At 38.6% G+C, this 22,741-nt stretch overlaps 1 protein-coding gene across 1 annotated transcript in view; it reads left to right on the forward strand.

Annotated features, from left to right (window-relative positions):
- GALNT10 (polypeptide N-acetylgalactosaminyltransferase 10) overlaps positions 1-22,741 on the forward strand; it is a 130,495-nt gene that overhangs the window by 856 nt on the left and 106,898 nt on the right. The window lies entirely within an intron of this gene.

Consider the following 22,741-nt stretch of genomic DNA (forward strand, 5'->3'; position numbering starts at 1 on the left):
AGTGATGTCAGTGCCCCCAATTCCTGTGCTAGTGGTGTCGGTGCCCCCCAATTCCTGTGCTAGTGATGTCAGTGCCCCAAATTCCTGTGCTAGTGGTGTCAGTGCCCCCAATTCCTGTGCTAGTGGTGTCAGTGCCCCCAATTTCTGTGCTAGTGGTGTCGGTGCCCCCCAATTCCTGTGCTAGTGTCTGTGCCCCCAATTCCTGTGCTAGTGGTGTCTGTGCCCCCCAATTCCTGTGCTAGTGGTGTCTGTGCCCCCAATTCCTGTGCTAGTGGTGTCGGTGCCCCATCCCGCTGCGCTAGTGGTGTCGGTGTCACTAGTGGTGTCTCTGTAAAAGAACTGCTGTGCTAGAAATGTCAATGTCCAAAGCTGCTGTATAAGTAGTGTCAGTGTCCTATGTTTTTGTGCAGAAGTGTCAATGTGCCAAACTGCATTGCCAGAGTTGTACAACTTTCACATGAAGGAATATGTCAGGAGTGTCTGTACCCCAGATGTCAGTGTCCCAAACAACTTCTTCAGTATTGTGTATTGTCCCCAGTTACTGTAGCAGCTGTGTCTCCAACTATTGTGTCAGTGTGCTGCGCAAGTTCCAGGGAATGTACCTCACTGAGTATGTGTGCCCAGAGCAGTGACTGTCTGTGCCCCTACTGTGTCACCAAGAACTTAATAAATATAAATGTCCCATAGTGTTACACAGAGTATTGGTGCTTCAGAACTGATGTTGGACAACAAGAATCCAATGTCAGGAGTTTTTAATTTCCTACAAAGCTTGGTACGAGTACCTGCAGCATTGAAAGTGATTGTCAAACAACGGTCATTAAGTGTGAGCTGTGTGTGACTCCCCTACTGAGCTGACACTTTGCGGTGGGTGGTTTCTGGTTACCTGTCATATTAGTGTCTTCAGCTGACAATCAGGAGAGTATGTGACCTGTAGAGCTTTTGGTTGGGTGTATCGGAGATGTGTGATGATAACACACTGAATGTGTCACACTGCACTGTCCAACCTGTGAGTGGTGGTGGTGAACGTCTGCCAGAGCCAAGTATGACCGGCGCTGTGTAGTTTGTTTTTGATGCCTTAAGTGGTTGTTAGGCTGTTTTTGGGCATCCATTTTTTTTTTATTTGGCTCATTTTATTTGGACACTTGATTTCCTCACTTTAAATGAATCTGTGCGGTCTATTTATAAAGCAATGAATCTGACATTCTTGGTGGAGAATCTTCCAGGTCCATGTGTTCCAATGACAGTGATTTATTCTTCACCAGGTAATGTCAGGCTCCCTGATTTATAAATAGCCCCCTCTTTGTATAATATTACATATATAATCACATGTGTGCATTTTATCTATATTCAGCTGTCTGTGTTCAGTAATGATGAGTAGTCTGTGTGAATGTGGTGCCAGTGACATCATGGGATGATTATTATTCTCCATGATGGTCAGTCACCAGTCTCAGATTGCTATCCTCCCCTGACATACAGAAATCTCTCATTTGCCATCTCATGTGATGGTTGTGGCAGCAAAGTTTATGTAAAGTCATGTGATGGGGTATATATTGTAAAGACAGAGTTGTTGGGTTCTCTGGGTAAAGTTTTCCTTGTGTTTCCATGGACATGATTGTACTGTTTTATTTTTTATAATAATATTTAACATATGAAGGTAAAGGACATACGTTTATGTGGGAAAGGGCAGTGCAGTCTGTATCCCTGCTTAACTGATTGCTGTGACTTTATAAAACACAGGAAGGGTTTATACCTGAATGATGTTCTCGTATATCTTAGTTAAAGGTTAACTTCATTCATACAGGTGAATACAGATGTGTATAACCTACATATACATCTTTGTCCAACCAGTCCTGGGATTAATAGTGCAGCCAGGAGGATTTATCTGACTTGCTTCTACTGCAACAAAGCAGTGAAACGTGGTAACATATTCTGATTGGACAGAGAAGGGGCATGTTCTCCTCTCTTATGTCTGGATGTATCGTATCAGCAGATGTGCATGCAGAACAACTGATTGGCTACTAGCACTGCCCATACTTCAAGTCTGAATTCTGCTGTACAGTGGAGTACATTAAGCTGACATCCAGACAGATCCGCAGCCTTCCAAGCTGCATTCTCAGGTATGAATGAAAAATTCACTATAGATGAATCAGCCTTATTTAACACATACTTGGACAATTCCCAGTCACGAATGTGGTGACTTTTCAGCAGAGTTTGTTGTCCTGAAATTGCAGTTCTACAAAGTACACACAAAGCTCTTTTGCTGGAAGGTAACTTTTAGGATTCTAATAAACCTGTTATTGTCATGGACAAAGGTAAAGAGGGAGAAGACATCACATCTGTTTGTTTTCTCCAGGGTGAAGGTTTTAGTGTTTACTGTAATCTTTTGTTAAAAAAAACAATCCCTTCCAGTTCTACAAAATACATTCAAATCATTTTGGAGAGCCGTATGCAGAATCTTACCAACTTCCTCCAGGAACTATATTAGCGTGGCATATTTATTTATAAATGTAGATCAGGCATACCAGAACAGGTCAGGAAAATGAGTTCACTAGTTATACCCAGATAGTCAGGGCACAGATAATCGGGGCCAGTATTGTAAGAATCATTACATTTCTATGCTCCTACAGGAATGTCATTCTTCAAGTATCTTACCATAGATTGAACACTCTTGAACCACATTCTAATAAACAGGTTTGTGTAATTTCGATTAGGGCTACATACAGGCTTCTGAGAGTTACGGGAGCAAGAAATCAGGGGGGCATATTTGAAAGAATATAAATGATTCCTGTACTTACATTTACATAAGAGGGCCTAAATAGCAGAATTCCTTGTGCTGCAATTCTCTATAAAAATTGCAGATTTTTTTTTCCTTTATAAATAGAAATTTTTTGTAAACAAACCTTAAAGTCCATAGCTTTCCCTTTCACTGGTGATCATACTTGTTTTAATTGATAGAACATGATCTGTTGGGATTAATTGCTATTAGATATGAACTGTGGATCTTACCCCATAGCAACTAAACATTTGTAAGAAATCTGTGTATCTGTGATTAGGTGACTGCCAGCAAGTTATATCTCCCACAGGCAAGGGACCAAACTAGCCTGTGCTGCTTATCCCTTAAGTAGGCCATGGTAAATATTTAGTACATTTTCTCCCATTTTTATCCACTGGGAATCACAAAAACGTACCTAAGCCATTGCTAGAAAGTAAGCACTGTACCAGGAGTCTGCCAGGAGCTTGTCAATTGTGAAGTCCAGCTTTAATACAGTTACATTTAATTACAGAAAAGTAACTACAGCAAAGTCCTAGAAAGTGATCAGATGTTCCCACCTAGTTCATTCAAGTCATTTCAAGTCTTCAATTACTTTGTGATGATTATCACATTGCCACATATATGAATGTCAATGAAGAAAAGTTTTAGGTAAACTTCCAGTCTTTTCCATGAGCAACATGGGACCTGGGTGGAAAAGGGGAGGTTGTTCTGTAGTCCACAGAGAGCTACAAATATGATAATAGTTAGCACATGCAATTATTTATCTGCTCAAAAGATTTCCATCAGGTTGAACAGATATTTTTTTTTCATTTATTGAACATTTACTTTAATGAATTGTTAATGTTTTATTATAAATTTGATTCCAACAAAATAAGAAACCTTTAACTCTCAGCTCTTAGAATTGGAGGAGGGGTGGATATCCTTGAGTAACTCAGACACTGTTAGTATACAGAGCCCTGGAATAGGTGTGTTGTCCAGGTAGCACTGGAACCTTTTGAACCTTACACATTGTTCAGGTGTGTCTAGTCTACATAAATGCCTTTGCTGCTGACGTGTGGCTGAGCTGTCATTTACCTCCAACTACATTTATACTTCGTGTGGTTACACAGCTGGAACTTTGTCCTGCCTATATGTGCATGGAATATGAAACATTAAGCATTGTAATAGTATGTAGAGGCATATAGCTGTGCTATGCCTGGAGATATCAGGACATTTCTGTCTTCGGATGGATACCAGGGTACTGGTCTTGCTTACTGACAATATTGTCAGTATATCTATATTGAACATTTTATTAAAAGTGGAACAATTGTTGGAGAATCCGAATGCAGTGTTGATTGTCTTCAAAAGAATCTCTTTCTTCTGAAAGTAGAGGAGCTGCTGTTGCTGTCATTAAATTGATAGTTGCCTGCCTGTTGTACCATTTGTATACACACACAATTACAAATTTTTAATGCAAACATAGATTTAAAAGCATTGACATATTTTGTTCTCTTTCACATGAGTATGTAAAAACCATTTAAGAAGTCTTCAGTTTCCTTTTTAAAGAAAAACTGTTCCATACCAAAGAAGATGATGGCGTGCATTGATTGAAACAATGGGGTTGGTTTACTAAAAGGGTAAAGGCTGCTCACTTAGTACAATGTATGTCCACATTGAAAAGTGAATGTTTGTGAAAAGGGTGAAACTTTGGCTGCTCCTATATTAAATCAACCCCAAATTTAAAAATTGCTGTGCCTGGGCACCTCATATACTGGAAAGAACACTGCTATTTTTCAGGAGGAATACAAAACCCTGTATTTTGTTCAGGGTATTATTAACCTTTCTTCATCAAATGTTCACTTTTTGGGTTCAGCACCACTTTAAATCTTCAACTTTGTAGCATCATGAGTTGTATGGAGTTGTGAGTGCTGCTTTGTGTCTGGATATTGCAGATTCAAAAGTTTTGAGTGATTTCAAGTGTTTTACCATTATGTTAATATAAACACCGTTAACATACTGTCTCAGCCAAAGACAACATTGTTTTATTGAATTGGTGAAGTGCTGCATAACTGAATGGCCCTGAATGTGAATGTGCTGACAGATCCTGCTGAATTTTGGCCGAATAACTGCTAGTTTTGAGGTGTTTTCTGAATGATATTCCTGCTTTGATGAAGACATAGACAATATGCAGAAAATGTATCCACAGACATGTTTGTTGCTGGGTCTGGCCGGTAACACATATTTCTAGGCATTGCTATCATGGGACAGAATAGAGCTAGTTCCCTCCCTGGACCTCTACTAGAAATATTTGGCTGGGACACCCTTCCTCTCTCTTTAGTATAAACAGAAACGCTTGGCTGATGGACACAAATGTACATTGTGTGTCCCAACATGTCACTGACTTCATGCTTGTTTCAGGTCAGTGACTCTGACCTAGTTGAAGCAATGATCCAGATGTCAGCTCACCTTCAGAAACAGTCCAGCAACTCCCATATCCTAACAGGTCTGTGTGACTTGGTGCAATGTGTTCAGTAAAGATTTGCATAGTATGTACACGTTTGCCTTCTTTGGGTGTGGAGTGCTGTCTTGTTGATTTTGTGACATGGAACCCATTGTTCTTATTGATAGAAGAAAAACAAACTGTGTTTTCTTCTAGACAATAAAATTAATTTAAATGACACAATGTTTCTGTCTCTTCTTTGCTCTATAGTTATTGCCGCAACTGGTTGCATTGTGTTGTGGACAAAATTTGATAATACTGACATGGATTAGAAAATTGTGGTCCTGTGTCTGTTTTTTCCAGGTACCAATGGAACCAATAAATGTCTGTAGCCTGTTGTAGGACATGCATTGCACTGTTGTGTGTTCCAGGTAATGTACTCGCCACTTTACCAACAGGGGAGCCCTTCTTGTCCCCTGAGAAACCGTCCACTTGAGGGTAATTTGATAAATACAACCTTCAATTAGAAATAATGTTTCTGCATATATAGGCACAACATATATATTAGGTATATTTTACATATATATACCCCAATATTATATCCTCTTACTGGGTTGTTTTAACCCAAGTGAAGTTCAACCCAAACTCTTAAAATCCCCCACAAGCTTTAACTTATGAATGCCATTTCAAAAGGTATGTAAATCTGCAGGTTGTAAAAAATAATACCCGGTGTTCCTGCTAAAAGTTCCTCATAACACTTCCTGGTATAGGTTGATGATAACTTGTGAAGTGGCCACTTCAAAACACTTTGCACAGATGGTGCAGAGTGGTCGCCATCAGACCGGGACACAAGAGGCGGAGAGGACCCTGCCCGAAAGAACTTACAATCTAAGAGAAAAGTACTTTGGGCATTCACCTTGCTCTGTATCCCCCCATCTTTCATTTCCAGCAGCTTGTGCTAGAAAATCCCAGCTTTATTACGGACATCTGGTGCTTGTTCTGTATCACAGTAGAGTCGTTGTAAAAAAGACAAAAGGTGGAAAATAATAATAAGGATTTATACAGCGTCAACATATTACTCAGCGCTGTACAATAAATAGGGGCTGCAATTGACTGACGAGTACAGACAGTGACACAGGAGGAAAGGACCCTGCCCCGAAGAGCTTGCAATCTAGTATTTAACTGTATTCTTTTTATCCACAGGTGGGGCTTATTCACACTAGTGCAGTGTAATACTGAATGCGTTTTTTGTGTGTTAATGCAATGTGCAGTAGAGCACAGTACATGTCATTTATGGTTATGACAGTGCAGTTGTGTTGCAGCATGGTGCATTCCCTATCTTTGTGTGTGATGTGCTGTGTTTGACAACCCATTCAAATAAATAGCGTGCAATCACTAAAAATCAAATCAATACGGCCTTAGCAGGAAAGTTGCTCTGATCCATAGGGGATCAACAGGTGCAAGAGCTGATCTGGTAAGATACAATCTGTTATAAAATGCATTGTGCGTTGTATTCTCAATCAGCCATTTTAGGCTGGGGGAGGCTGTGTTCAATTATCTTTAATGAGATTCTAATAAGAAAGCAGTTTAGATCTCTAAATATAACCTAGTAACAATTTTGTCTCCATATCTTAAGTCTGCAGAGGTTTCCAATTTGCAGATAAGCTAATCTTTTAAAGTCAATTGTCGCAATGATTTGTTGTGTGTGTGCCCACCCTGCCTTAATGTGCACCTATCTGTCCTTCATTTAGAAGATCTTTTCAAAAGCCAACTTCTAAACCTATTGCCTAAAGCTATATACAGACATTTCACAAAAGCCTTTTAAAACTAATGATTAGCCAAATATGAATGCTGACTTATAAAAGGCTGCATAGCAATGATAGCATAAAATGAAAAGATGACTGTACAGACAGCAGATGTGATGAGTAGGAGATTGGGTAGTACAAGTACAGCAACTGTACACACGCCAGATCACCAGACAAACAAAAACACCAGGATGGTCATTTGTTTTACCCAAGAATCCTTGTCTGTCGCTAAAGTTTCATAAACGATCATAGAACAAAGAGTCGGGCATCTTTCAGACATTGCTTTTTTCAAACAACACTTATCTATCGTTTACAAGCTTTAGGAAAGACATTTCAGTATGCCAACTGTTACCTGATCTAAGAAAAGGCTGCACAAATCTCTGCCACGTTTCATTTTGGTAATTCATAACACTCCTTTGGATAAATTTTGCTTCAGCCTGTGTAGCCATCACCCTAAAGACAAGGAAGCTGTGTTCATAGTCCTAAAGTGAAACCCAATGCACTAAGGAGATGGTTTTCTGACTAACAAAGGAAATTCAGACATAGTTGAGAAGTTCCGAATGGTTCCATTTAGGATAAGTGGAAGCCATGCACTGGCTGTGGGTAGCAACAAACTTCATACTCTGGAGTGATGGGACCCTGAATCTGCTTTGACACAACTAAGGCAAAGCAAAAGGAGAATAAAGGAGTTATGTCTTCCTGGTTGCAGCGTAACAGAATAAAGCAGGTGGAGCGTCCTATGAAGAGGCCGGGATTGTTGCAGCATCATTTCTGTGAATGAATAAAATATTTCCCTACAGTCTAGCTCTATTAATGAAAAACATGCCGTAGTGTTAGCTTCATATCTTTAGAATTTCAGCCATCTCCAGCTCTGGTAAACTCCATTAACTCATGTAATTATGTTTCTAAATGTCAATTATATCTTAAATTATATTTTAGTTTCCCAGAATCTTTATTGTTAGGCCACACAAGAAAAAAACTTAAATACCTTACAGGTTCAGGTTTCTGTTGCATTTGTACTGATCCCTCCACCTTCCCATACACAAAAAATGTAAATTATCAGAAAACATTTGTTGTGCTTTTAAAAAAGGTAATATGGAGCATAAATCTTAAGTTAGTTTTTTAGGTGCTTGTTTTTAAAGTGAGCCCATTATAAAAATCAATCTCTAAAAAGTCATACACAGGACAGGATCCTTGGCTTTATGGAGGAACAGTGATTCTATGGAGGATTATGGTCTGGTGATTTACTTAATATTTCAATGAATATTTAGTTGATATTTGACACAGATTTGATGCTGTTCTACTATTGAAGAGCTTAACCTGCCTTGATTGCTTACTGTGTCCTCATCGGTCTTTCCAAGTTACCATTCTGTGAAGGAACTGTCCCGTCCTGTGTGAGCATACTTGATTCTTTATGATCATATATGTCTCTGTGTTCCTGATGAACCACACTGCCTTCCGCTTTTTATTTGAGATCTAAAAAGTCATACCTGTTAAAGTAGACAGTAAATACTTAATTTTCCTGCTGCTTGGTACAATAAACTTTATGAAGTCCACTGGGAAACTCACTCTCCTTGGTCCCCATTGGGGACATAATCCTACACTGTCCTCACTTCACGGTACCAGATTTCAATAAAAGGAGTCACTGAAGCCTGGTTAGTTCAGACAGGGGGACCAAGAAAGCCCCAGAGCTATTGAATGGGGGCCTCCTTTGTTACTATGCTTTTCCTGAAAATCCCCCTATAACTCACAATATGAACAATGTGTAGGTTCTGAGCAATTTTTGTACAGGTAAAGGCTGACTTGTGTGATAGCAAGAGACAATTTCCATATGAAGTAGCCGAATTGCTCGAATCTACTACAGATAAACTTTTAAGGGCTAAGCTACATGATTTTTTAATATATTGCTACTGAGAAATGTATTTACATTAGTTTAGAGCTACACAGGAGATTATTACTATCTTACCCATACTACAAATATGTCATTACTAAGCTGATGGAACTAATGGCTCCTTGTGGAGTTAGCTACACACCTAGCATGCAGTAATGACTTGTAGCAATTACACGCACATTGGTTGTGTGTCCATACAGGATTCATCACTACTTGTGTAGCTTATTCTATTTGGAGGCATTAGTTTTATCTGTTGACTGATTAGTATTAAGCTAATAAAACTCTGAGCTTTTTACATCCAAACAAAGAGGTGTTCAAATTCTTACATTCTTCTTTAGAAAGCAGCCATAGCCAAGCAGAAAAGCCTGTTCTCTCCCGGAATGCCTTTAAAAAAAAAAGAGGTCACTGCAGAACCTGTGGGAGCCTGATCTCTGTAACCACAAGGGGACATGTGCTTTGCTGGTTGGAACTCAATAGGTCTGACTAAAAAGTAGATGTTATGGATCTCTGCAGAAAGACCACTGCTTTCACACCTAGAGCAAGAGTCCTCCTCTGCTGCATTCTATTGTTTGTGACTGCTTTCTAAATAAAATAAATTGTTAGACTTTCCATACCTTTTAGTTGTTTTGAAACTTGAGTAAATTAGGATGATTAAAAATAAGAGTTTTGTAATCACTAACAATTATCTTATTGGCTCCCTTTTGGTCCTAAATATACCATTAAAAGCATTTTTATCTGTTCAGTAATAGCAGCAAATAGCAGTTGGTTCTGACAGAAATGTTGTAAGCTGACAATATGCTGTGTTTTCTGGGGTGCAGAAGCAGTTTTGTAGTTGTAGAGGCGTTCAAGGAGACAAGGAAACATCTGTGTTCATTGTAATACACCAGAAATTATGGATTACAAATAATACAGAGCAGTGTTACCATGTTAAGTAGAAAGGTAGTGACATACAATATTTCTGGCACATCAGCAGTTACTTTCAGTCTCTCAGAGATTAGATGATAAATTAGGTAGTAGATGAACCACTTCATGGCTTTGTGACCTCTTTGTACTTGTGTAGTTTTATTACACACTGGACCTCCCCAGGATTCCATTATTACATATTTGTGCATTGTGTAAATAGGTGTGTGTTTGCAGGAAGCTAATTGGTAAACTCCAGGGCATATTTATCTATATTTATAATAACAGAATACAGAAATGGATTTACTGCTATAACCATATACTGACAAGGTTTATCCTAATGGGAGTTTTTCCTTAAAAACAAGTTCTTTTTTGCAGTTCTGATCTCACCCTTTTCTTCATGTCTGCTGCAGATGTGTGAAAGGCTATCCTGTTAATTGGATCTGCACTGCCATTTACTTGTGCTTATTTGTAAACTAGGTCAGGAATAAAAAGGAATTTCGATAACTTTCATTTGCTACGGTGCAGGAGCAGCATTTGAGCCATATTAAGCAATGCCGTTATGTGTTATTCATCCTTTGAAGTGTTTTGTGCAATAATTCTTTTTACATTTTTCCTGCATTTTGTTTGGTAAACACAGAAAGCTGTTCAGTGTGGGTTCACCATTTGAGATAATGAAGGTATTTGTTTGCCCACAGGATTCCACAGAGACTTCATGCTTTCCAGATCTGGCTGTACACAATGACAGTGCCTGTAAATGAGCATTAAAGCTGATATTGCCCAGCTTGAAGCCTTAGATATGCCCCTTTTTCTGCTGGTTTCCAGACATGTGTGAAGGGTAAAGTAAACATGGTCAAGAAGGAGAAAAAAATAATTTCCATCTAAAATTAAAGTACATCTAAAAGCTTCTTTTATTTGTACAGGAGTACTTTTGTATGGGAGGAGCAGCATGGAGCCTGCAGTGGGTGTGTTTGAGAATTCTTCTTCTTCATGGTATATAGGTGATCAAGGAGCATCAGATTACTAACCAAAAGTACTGGGGTAGAAAACAAAAGTGGATAAAGCTACTTTCTGGGCAGCAGCTAAATAATTACCATTGCAGTAGGTCTTCCTCCCCAACATGAATGTTTAGTCTAGGATGTTCTCCTAGTTTCTCTTATCTTCTTGACACACATCTGTTATAGTTCATTTATAAGATATGGGCAGACACCACTGGACAAATGTTACCATTCATTATATGAATAGAGGAAGTCAGTGCTGAATAAGGGGTTAGTAATGATCAGGGTGCTTGTTGTAACATTGCAGATTAATTGGTCCACCAATAGTGGTTGGTCAGCACAGACATGAGGTTGTTATACAAGATAGGAACTGTAGGCTTGTTCTTGAGTTGAATTTGTATGTAAATCAGAACAGGTACAGTATTTTAATAAATGCAATTAGGACAGATGTTTGTCTCACCCTTTTATTAAGCAGCTTGGTGTCAGTTACTGTATAAAATCCTCACTGTGAGTTAAGCACAAACAAAGCAAAGAAAAAACTTTATGGAGCCTAGACATTCATAATCTTCTGGCGTAAGCTCTGCTTTGATTTGCAAAAAGAAACAACTGCAGAGTTCATCTTGGTCATTAAAAAGTTACAAGAGCTTGCAGAAGAGCTCACCCTCAGCAGAGTTTAGCAAAAGATTTTTTTCTGCAAGTCATGCAAACCAGCCCCCTCCCCCCATCAAGCCTCTGTCCTGCACACAAGCCCTGTTCGTATCTAGAAGTCGTTTATATGACGGATGTCCTTAACTCTGGGACTTCCTGTATTTGAAATCTATGGGAAGCACATGATTACCTTTACTCTAGCAGGTGAATTTATTTCCGTGGACCTGTCAGAATTGCAGCAGGAGTGCTGGAGAATACTTTACTCTCAGAGTACAGCCAGCTACAAATCTGTCATCATTTCTTGTGACTCCATCAGAAATGGTCCCTCCGCTGACTTTTTTTTGGCACACCCAGCATTTTCTATGTACTCAAATTTACAGCCACATGCAAAACATTTCTGTGATCTTAAGCAGCAGTTTTGGTTCTCTTCTTTTCAATACTTTCATTGTTGCTGGGCTGTCTAATTTATAGCCCTATAAATCTTTACTGCCTCGTTACAAGCTATTTCGGAGGTATATGTGCTACTTTACAAGCAATTTCGCTTATTTATGCCACATATTAATGTAATGGCCTTGTTGATAAATATTTTTAAATGTCTTCCCACAATATCTGGTTAACACGTAAAACTAGGAATACAAATGTTTTGCTTTTAGGAATGAGAGGGGTCCTTCTATTTGATTTCTGTTCTCTAATTTAAAAAAAAAAGTGACTTTGGGTTGTTATGAATTAGGAAGATATATTTCAACAGTTGTTATATTTTAACACTTAGCTGGTCACTCACATAAAAGCTGCTAAGAGAGAAGAATGTTTGTGTTTCCTATGGCAACCACATGCCAATTATAGAGAGATTGAAAAAAAAATGCCTTCATCTCACCCCAATTTTCAAAAATTATTTTATAGCTGAAATATAGATTTCTGTGTTTGTTACTGTATCCTTTCTGCTATATCCATTCTTTAAATGCCTTATTCTTAAATGCTCTGATGCCTCTGACAACAGATCTAATATATTCACCTCTTTTCTTCAGAAAAGAATTTTGTGAAATTAGACCTCAGGTGTGAAACACAACAGGTTCCACCATGGCATTATTTAAATAACAGAATAAAGCCAAAAATGGAGAAGCCATGTTAGAAAAACTGAGTACACTTTAGCTGTTTTCTGTATGACACATTTTTACATAATTGTACAGAAATTGTTGCCCACTCTTCATTACTGCTTCAGTTCGTTGGGGTTTATAGGCATTTAATAATATACATCTCTTTTAATTTCTCATCACAGCATTTTAATTGGGTTGAAGTTTGGACTTTGACTGGGCAATTGATTATTTACTTTTTCACCTATTTTGCCGTAGATTTGCTGGTGTGCTTGGGATCATTTTCATGTTGTTTTGTAGCCAGGCTTTAGCTGTCGCACCTATATAACCCTCCATTTGACTCTGGAATACTTTGGTATAAAGAGGAGTTCATGGCTGACTTAATGACTGCAAGGTGCCCAGGTCTTGTGGCTGCAAAATCAGCTCAAATAATCACCCCTCTAGCACCAAGCTTTACAAATTGTATAGCTTGTTTGTACTAAGATGCTGTGTTTGGGTTTCTCCACGTGTGGTGTTGTGCTAATGGCCAAATATCTCTTATATCAACTTGGTCTCATCTGCCCAAAAGCCATGTTTTTTTCTTTTAGAGAGGAGTTGCTTTCTCCTGGAAACCCTTCCAAACAATCCATACTTGTTCGATTCTTTAGTGTAATGACCTTTAATATTTACCATGCTAACTGAGGGGGGTAGATTCTGATAGGTAGCTCTTGTGGTGTTTGCAATTTCTCTGAGCATCATTTCATGTTGTGGTGAATTTGCTGAGACATTTATTTCTGGAAAGATTGGCAATTGTCTTGTTTTCCATTCATAAATAATCTTTCTCAGAGTAGAATGATAGACCTCGAAATGGTTTTATATTCCTTCCCATATTGGTGGGCAGCAACAATGCTTTAAGGTTATTGCTGACGTATTTCTTTCTTAGCATTTTGTTAACACACACCTGAATGCTCCAGACCAGCAGACTGCCAAAACTTCTGATTTTACGGAGGTGTGAACACTTACTGATAATAAATTAATCAGGAGCATTTGATTAGTAGAACCTGTCCTCTATATATGCTTTTATTTGCTATGGGAGTGTTAAGGGTGTGTTTACTGGACTTTGTTAAATAAATACCGACCTGGTATATTATGTCATGTGTTGTTCATGTGAGATTGTATTTACCTTTTTTAAGAAACTACTAGGGACCAGATGAATTTTTATTATGACCTAATACACAAAATCTTACCTTTAAAGGAGGATGTACTTTATTTTTCTTGTGTCTGTACAGTGTACTACCTTCTTAAAATTGTTGCAGACCATGGCATGATTATTCCATGATTGTGGTGGTCCCTTTTAGCAGGGCCATGCACTTTATCACACTAACAAATGTAATCAAAATTGGTTTGGGAATTATGACCAAGAGTTCAAGATGTGACTCCAAATTCCCAACATCTTCATCTGAGCAGCCATTTTGCAAAAGACATTATTTATTTATGCATTGTAAAAAAAAAAATTCCGGTTTTATTAACACTTAATATCAGCTCAGAATATTGACCTGTGCTATTTTTTCTAGTGCTCTGCAAATCAGCACACATATGTTAGGTAAGAGCACCTATTAGTTAAAATTCCGTTCAACACATGGGCATTGAAGTGTGCTATGAAGTCTGCATTGCTACCTCTTAATAAAGATTCTGTCTTGGTGCCAGAAACCACAGGACACCCCCATCATAGGTCATGTGGAGTCTATTTCTTGATGGTTCAAAACAGTTTTACCAGCACAAGGGGGACGTAAACTGGTTTTATAGTTATAGCTGATCACTGCCCCCCCCCCCCCCTATATACACACACATTTACCGACCACCTAAGGAACTACACCTTGCTGGTACCAGGTTGGACCCCCATTTGACTTCAGAACTGCCATAATTCTTCAGGTTGTACCGTCAACAAAGGCCTACAAACATTCAGGGATTTTTTGGTTTTATAGACATAACGGCAATATGCAGTAGCTGCAGATTTCTAAACTGCATATCCATGATGTGTTGAAAATGTAAAGTGTATGTATATAATTAACCTTTCCTATTTTGATGAAATGATTACATAAGTACAAAAATACCTGTTGCTTTTTCCATAAATCTTTGTAATTTTCTTTAGTAATTCAGCCCCAGTGTGTTATGTCGGAGAGTACACTATATCTCTGGAACAATTATTGAGCTGTAGCTAAAGAGCTTATCTCGGAGAAATGTGCATTATTTTGCCTTGACATACATAATAATGTGTGTGGCCAGCGTTGGCTTTTTTGACAGCTTCATAAGTTTTGTTAGTTCGGATTTGTATCCTCATAGGTGTTCAGTTAGCACGACTCGTCAGCTATTCTTTCAGTATTATCAGTACATTTTGCAATAAACGGCGGATTCAGTCTCTCTGCGGGAGGTTGTCTGAAGTTCTTCACTAAACTTCTTCAACCCACTCCGTTTCATCTACTGTAAAGGTCGGCTTATGAAGGCTGAGCTGCTCTGTCTTGTATCATGCAGTGCAGATGTTTGAGCGACACCAAAGTCATTTCTGTTGTTCTTATGCATAAAAGATTTCTCAGGGACTTTTGTTAGTGAAAAATGTAGATTTGTATGGATTTTTTTTAGGTTAAGCTGGAATTAGACCAATTATGTGTATAGATAAACATAGACATAAACTGACCACACATGGACTATACATCCTTCCTTCATCCCCCCCATGGCTATGATGAGAGGGTTTTACTCTGCCTTTTAGTGTACATGATGATGGCTCTTTATTAGTGATGACATGGTGGAGAAAGGTGCCAGACTTAGGCTAGGTACACATGTGCAATTGTTCTCGTCCGATAGATGAGAATCTTACGTGTGTACAGCGCTCGTCCCATGTTTGGATCCAAGAAATGCTTGGCTTGCATAAAATTTAGAAACCCATAAAAAATAATGTTACCTTGTACATATGTTGTGATATTGTGTAAAAAAGTTGTGATTTTGCCTTTAAATATAACAAATGGTCTTCCTTTAAAATGTCTTTGTTGGCAATGGTCTCTCTAAAACTGCGTACACACTTGCAATAATTATCGTTCGAAACGAACGACTAACGACTGTCCGATAATCGTTAACAAAAAAGGTGCACAGCAACGCTGACGAACGAGGAATGTCACTGGAAATGAACGACCGTCCCGGCGGATCTGATTGCACTACGATCGTTCTCTCTGATTGTGTGACGATGAACTCTTGGGATGTATTCTGAAACCCATTTAATAATAATCATTGTATTTTCAATATAACATTCTGTATAAAATAGTGGCTGACTGATTTGTAGTTGGATCATTATGGTGAGCATTTTGAGACCAAGGACTAGTCTCCTAGGCCTTAGGAAAGCTGGAAACAATATGTAGCCTATCATTGTGAACCATAAGTCCCAGACATGCCTAGTTTGGTCTCTGTGAACTCCTTATTTTGTGATGAATAAAAACCGAATAAAAACCTGGGGCTTGGCAGTTGATAAAACCTGAATTTATTGAATTATGAATAATGGCTAGAACAAGGGCATTTTGGGAAGTGTCCACAAGCATCATAATCCATGTGGAAACCGACCTTTAGACAGCCCTCACCTGGCTGTTATTGGATTGTTGTATTAGTCCCACCTCTGTGGTTGGCATAGAAAAAGCCATGTAAATTTAGCAGACAGCTCTTCATTGACATCATCTTGTTGCTAAGGACAACGGCACTGACATTGAGCACTGCAGGGAGCCCAGTGACTCCGGCTCCGACTCCCTTTTTTTTTTTTATGTTGTTGCCATAGTTCTGGTAGTGTTCTGTTACTGTTCTTAGATTAGTCTTTATTTTTCTGTAATTGTTTATGCACTGTTTTTGTATGTTTTTACCTATTAAACACTATAAAAAGTGTAAGCTGAATCTCTAAATGCTGTAAGTAGAAAAGGTGTAACTTGCTAACTTAAAGCGCTACTATAAATTTTGTGATTTCTGAAACATCCCTGGTTGGAGTGGCAGCGGGTGACCCTACAGAAGCAGAAGCATAACTGCGGTTGTCAAGGGTATTAGTGCGTGTTTCCGTCTAAGCACATGGTGGCAGTCTACCTGTGAAGGTGTGTGTGGCAAGGGTTAACAGAGTGGTAACCTTGCCCCGTGACAAACCCCTCTTCAGCCTGCTGGTACGTGGACTGTTGCTGAGCGTGCTGGAAAGTCTGTGTGCAGGGGTAAGGGCTGAGAGGGCGTTCATCACAGACATCACCTGTTTCTTTCTGTAATGAAGACTTGCCTGATCATACAAACTCAGAAGTTTAACTTTAGTTACACTTTAATATAAGGGGCCACTTTTACACTGTCCCTCAATGTAAAGCTACATTGTAATGATCATCAATGGGAGGGGAATTTTTGTTACTGTCTGCCAGTGTAAGGAAACATTTCAAAGTAAAGGGGCACCATATTTTTCACTTTCTTTTGTTGCTGGCCATTATTTTTTGTATTTCTCATGATAATTCTCTAAAACCATTTTCTTATTTAGAATGAAATGTTCAAAGAAAATAAAAAAAAATGATCCATTGTGGGTGCCAGATATGCCAGGTTCAACAAATTTCCTATTTAATTTATTATTATATCTATAACTTACTGATCGGGTCAATGTACCACTGAAATGTACGTATATTACCTTTCAGCAGGGTTCCCTGGGACTAGAAAATTAGTTCCAGAATTGCTCTGGTTAAAAGGCTGTTTTAAAACAAAGATGTTTTGTGGCCTAGTGCAAGTAGTTTTTGTGAATAATTAATATGGATTCCTATTTTTAATTGCTTGAAAGAATGTGTTCATGCATGTACCCCAGAAACATAAACCATTTAAAGAATAAAAAATGGATCACGTATTGAGCAGTTTTAGTGTTGTGTAATATGGAAGAGGAAAGTATGCTAGCAGCTAGCAGGATTGCCTTTCTGTCTAGCACATTCCAGCAAACTCTGAACATATGCTTTATATTGCAGTGGTAGTAATTAAGGATCTGCATGCCTGACCAGGCCTGTCTTAAATTGCAACTGTCCTGCTACTGGGGACTTTACAATTTCATTAACTCTATCCCGTCTGTCCTTCATGTTGTCAGAGTGAGGTTCTATAGGAATCTGATCTTAAGATGGCTCCAGGCTCATTCATTGCACATTCTGCAAAATGGGGAACTGTTTGTTTTTGCTATGCTGATTTTACATATAGCTAGTATTGTGAGGGGGAAGTGCCAAAGATTTCCCCACCCTCTTGTCCTGTGGTCAACTCTAAACACAAATGACAATAAAAACATACACTTTAATATTCATCTCCTATTTGATCCCTTTTGGTGTGCTAATATACCATTTAAAGAAGACTAAAACTTTAAACTTTATAGGAATATAGAAGAGTAGGGGACTCTTTATTGTAGAAGGAACGTAACATGTTCCTTCTGCATTAAAACAAATTTATCTGCCTGTTTGGGATCTTCCATTACATGTACACTGAGATGCACATTCTGAGAATGAATGAACTCCTGTGTGCAAAGAGCTGAGCCAAAGATTTGAACCCAGAAGAAAATGGTGTCAGCACTGGCAACGGAGCAGGGACAGGTGATAAGTGCTAATTATTCCAGGTTCCCTAAAGCTGATCTTTTCCATGTTACTGACTTGCCTCACCTTGTTCTGCATCTGTGCAAAGGCAGCCATCTTGGTAGAGAAGCGGGGTTTAGTTTTCTCGTTTCAGAGCTGCACCCAGATGACTGATGGTCAGGTAATTGGAAAAGTACAGGCAAGGTGAAAACAGGAAGATCCTTTCACTTTAAGACTTTAGGTACAGATTATTTTCTAGTAACAGTAAGCAGCACATTAACTTTAGTTCTCCTTTATTGGCATAACTAAATTTCAGTACAAATCTTGTGGGAATAGCAATCCCACAAGAGTGCTTTATATGAGCTGTAGGTGTAAAGCTACGAGGATACACACTAGGAATACTGAAGAATTTAAAGCAGTAGTGTTACATTTTTTAGGTTACTGCTTAGGTACAATTACCATTTTTAAACATTTTCTATTGCATCTTCACATTTTGTGTTCAGGTCCACCGTAATACATAAAGCTTAAACCAATTCTGCTATTAAAGTTACTATGGCTTCTCTATAGTGCTGAGAGCATGGGAACAAACTAGAGGAAGAACCAGGGCTCAAACTGGTGTTCTCATATTTTTTATCTTTCTAGTTTCCTCTCTGCTGAAATGTCTATCTCACTAAAATACTGGCCATATCACCAAACTCTCCTACTGCTTGATCTCCTAACATTGTCATGGTTCTGATCAATCAGGATGGAACACACAGGTTAACAAAACGTGTTTTCACTGTATTATCTTTATCACTGAACAATATAAAGTTCACTGCAGTCATAATGTTGCAAAACAAATTTAAAGATAAAATAAAGTCTGTAGACCTAATAATAATCGCCATATTGCTGCAGTCTCCTCACAATCCAGTCCCCTGCACATAGTCCTAGAGATTAGAGCGTTGCATGGTAATCACAATGTACATCATATATTTTAGAAACTTCGCTAAGGCTTGCCAAGTTGCTGACAGGTTTGATTGGATGCCACTTTGGCAGCAGAGAACTTCAGTGCCACAAAATAAATGTTGATACATTAAAGGACAACATCGTTCCAGTCTCATTGAATTTCTTTTATGTTTAACTGTCTAGTTTTACGTACTGTAACCTGTTCACTACTGCCATCCATTGCCACAGTCATTTCACAAATGTTTTTTATAGTGTAGTGTAAAAAAAAGATTTTACTTATTTAAAAGCAAAGTGAGTGAATCTGGGCAGCATGTAGATGATTACAAAGCTGTAATTACATTCATCTCCATTTATGATCTGTAATTTGTTTTCTTCCAGCCCGAGCAGACATCTCTTACTAAGAGTGGAGATTAGGTGTGCTCCACTCCAGCATCATCGCCCTGTAAAGTTCCTAATTGACCCCACTCCTCCTTCCTCCCGAACCTCACTTTTGAAACTTTCATATAATATGGAATAGACTGAGGTGTGATATAACATGATATGAATATATCTATGAATTTATATGCCTTGTGGTATTTGCTTGAAGTGGAACAAAACTCTTTGGTATATTGTTTCATCGCGTACACCACCATTCTTCTTCCTGTTTCTTCTCTTTGAATCACTCTTCCGTCATCTTGATTAGCCAGTCCAAGATGGTGTAACTCCTGTTCAAACGTTTGGGAGGTCACCCAGTCTTGACAGCTCCAAGGAAAGCCAGGATCTGCCGGATATCTCAACAACCAATATTAGACTGCACATGCTCAGCTTGGTGAATTTTGACAGAGGGGATAATGATCAGGCAGGTAAGAATGCGTATTGCATCGCCTGTCCCTTTCTGCAATAAAGCCCTGCCTCGTCCCAAATTTATAAAAGTGGAACTTTAGTTCTGCTTTAAGTTGAAGGATGAATATCTCTAGTGAGGTCACAGACATCAATTAAAACTTAACAAATGACCTAACCTTTCCTAAATATGCAGTGACTCCAATAGTCTTTACATCAGTGATGAAGAAAAGCAACTAGATTTTACCAAGGTTTAGCAGTGAGGGCTCTTGTATTTCCCTTAGTATAATTTTATTTTAAACCAATTCTTAATTTACCAGTAGTGTTTTAAATTGTCACTCTGTTTGCATATGTAGCCTGGATGTTCCTAAACCCAGACCAGCCTGTAATCCAAACTTGACATTCTTGATCAGTCTGAGCTTATCCTTCACCTACTGTTTGACCCATTGATGTGATTAACAAAGGAAAGGCGCATGAAGGGAGCAGCCAAGTACAACTGCAGGAAGCCAAGATTTGTACAGCAGAGATCCCTGAGTTTAACAACCATTATGTATATATATATGTATGTATGTAACAACCATTATGTATGTGTAAATATATATATATATATATATATATATATATATATATATATATGGGCCACTTTGAGTATTTATCTCACTAGCCTAGCTCACCCTTGTCCTCACATTAGAGCTGTGTGTTTATTTTGGTAATTCTGCTTGTTAAGGAAATACATAAATGCTATCCCACAGGATCACTTTAAAGGGTCTGCCCTGAAGGAACATATCTGCACTATCATCCTGCAGAATTAATTGATATTCTTCGGTTCCCTAAAATATGCTAATATTGGTACACTGAGGCTTCCTATAGCACAAGTAGCAGCTTTCTCAAGGCCAGAGATTCCTGTGTTCTTGATGGTTCATTAGTGCTGAGGAAGAAGCACATTGGAATGGGTGTTGCAAATGTGTTCTAAATGTACCACTAGTGGGGTCCTCCTTGTAATACATTGTTAAGAAGATTTTTTTTCACTTCCTATCTTGGAGATGCCTTGTTACACTCTGACACTCTGGTATTACCTACTCAAGAAGTGAGAAAACTAGAAACTTAATAGAGGTTCCACCCATCCCCCAGGGCAGACTGCGTTTTATTTTCCTTTTCATAGATTTTCTTCCACGTATTCAGGAGAGTGTTGGGCATTTTAGCAGAGAAGGCGTGCTTGTTTTTAGCATGCACAGCTCACCTTTTGCCATTTTGTGCAGCAGAAAAAATAATTAGCTTACAAGCACAACACCTCTCTAGCCAGTTGCATCATAGACTTTGATGATGAGAACCTGAACATCGGAAGTGACAGATAGGGGTTGTTATGCAAGGCGATTCCTTTGATTTGACAAGAGGTTGCAGAAGTCCTGCTTCTTTGGCTCCTGTTATAATATTGATTAACAAGAGGCTCTGCGTTTGATGATTGCACCCCCCTCCCGCTTGTTCATTAACTAACCAGCCCACTGCATTGTTAGTACAAATGTGTCGGTGCAGCAGTGTGCAGTGACTGAGAATTGGTCTCATTAAAACTTGGAACATGGAGAAATTAATGCAGATATGCTCTTGCGACCTGTTACAAGTCTTTTATATTTGGACATAAAAGTGAAGAGGAGGGAGACGGAGTTGTCAAAAGTAAAGAAAACTATTACACAACTATTCAAGAGCTTAGTTCTGTCTTTGATAGCTTGCCAAATTCTAGTTCATGATAATGATGGCTGAAAACCCTGTTCTTTGTATGTCTTCATTTTGTCTTTGATACTTTAGCTGTCCTTTTCATGTTTCTTTTGCTTCTTTTCTTCCCTCTTTGTACCCTGCAGTACATCATTGAGAAAAAGGTAAGCCATAGTTTTCTAGGTGTCGGGGAACAACAAATTGGTGTAGTATGTCAGATCTTCAGAAAGATTGCAGTACCTTAAACATTGATCTGTGGGTATACATGAAAGTAATTAGTGAGCTACTATTGCTTTCCTAATGCTGCGGATGTGCTAAATTCCTAACATTCACTGCAAGTCACTAGAATTTCCCTGATTGATAGGGTCAATAAGCGTGTCCTTCCTGGAGCTTGTTTAAGTTACTTCTATCCGCTTCCTGGGTCACCAATCAGGTTTATAGCAGATCCAAGCCATATCACTAAAATCTTATAATACCTTTATCTTACAATGTCATTTTAACTGCTGTTTTCGATTTTTTTATATCTGCAGATTAGTTAAATGCCTGGTGAGCATGAAGGTCCTTAATTGGACACTTCCTGTTTGGGGTGTCAGCTGTCTCCAGATTTGAGTTCCAAGTGGAAGCTATAGGCGAAGCCATGTCAAAAAACTTTGTCCAAGCATGGTTCAGTTTTTGGCAAAAGCAATGCTCATATTTATTTTGAGCAAAAAAAAAAGAAAAATAGCAGCAAATTCAATTATATTCATGGGTGTTGCAACTACCTTGGCAGCAAGTAGCTCCCCTAATGTCCAGCTAACACTCTGAACTGAAGATAGACTCCTAACACATTGCACGTGTGCCTTTAAGTACACAAAACTTAAGCTGCATACACACTTCCAATTTTTATCGTTGGAAATGAACAACGAACGACGAACGAACGATCGATTGGTCAAAAATCGTTCGTAAAAAAAGTAACCAACGACGCCGACGAACGAGAATAGTCGCTGGAAATGAACGACCGGACCGGCGGATCGGATTGGACGACGATCGTTTACCATCTATCGTGTGTACGGTCGTTCAGTGATCGTCCATGGTCTGAGCATGCATGATGAACGAACGTTCGCTCAATACATACTTTATTGTGTATATGAGTGTATGTGTGTATATATATATATATATATATATATATA

Source organism: Pyxicephalus adspersus, chromosome 2, assembly GCF_032062135.1.
Source record: "Pyxicephalus adspersus chromosome 2, UCB_Pads_2.0, whole genome shotgun sequence".
In the NCBI taxonomy this organism is placed as follows: domain Eukaryota; kingdom Metazoa; phylum Chordata; class Amphibia; order Anura; family Pyxicephalidae; genus Pyxicephalus; species Pyxicephalus adspersus.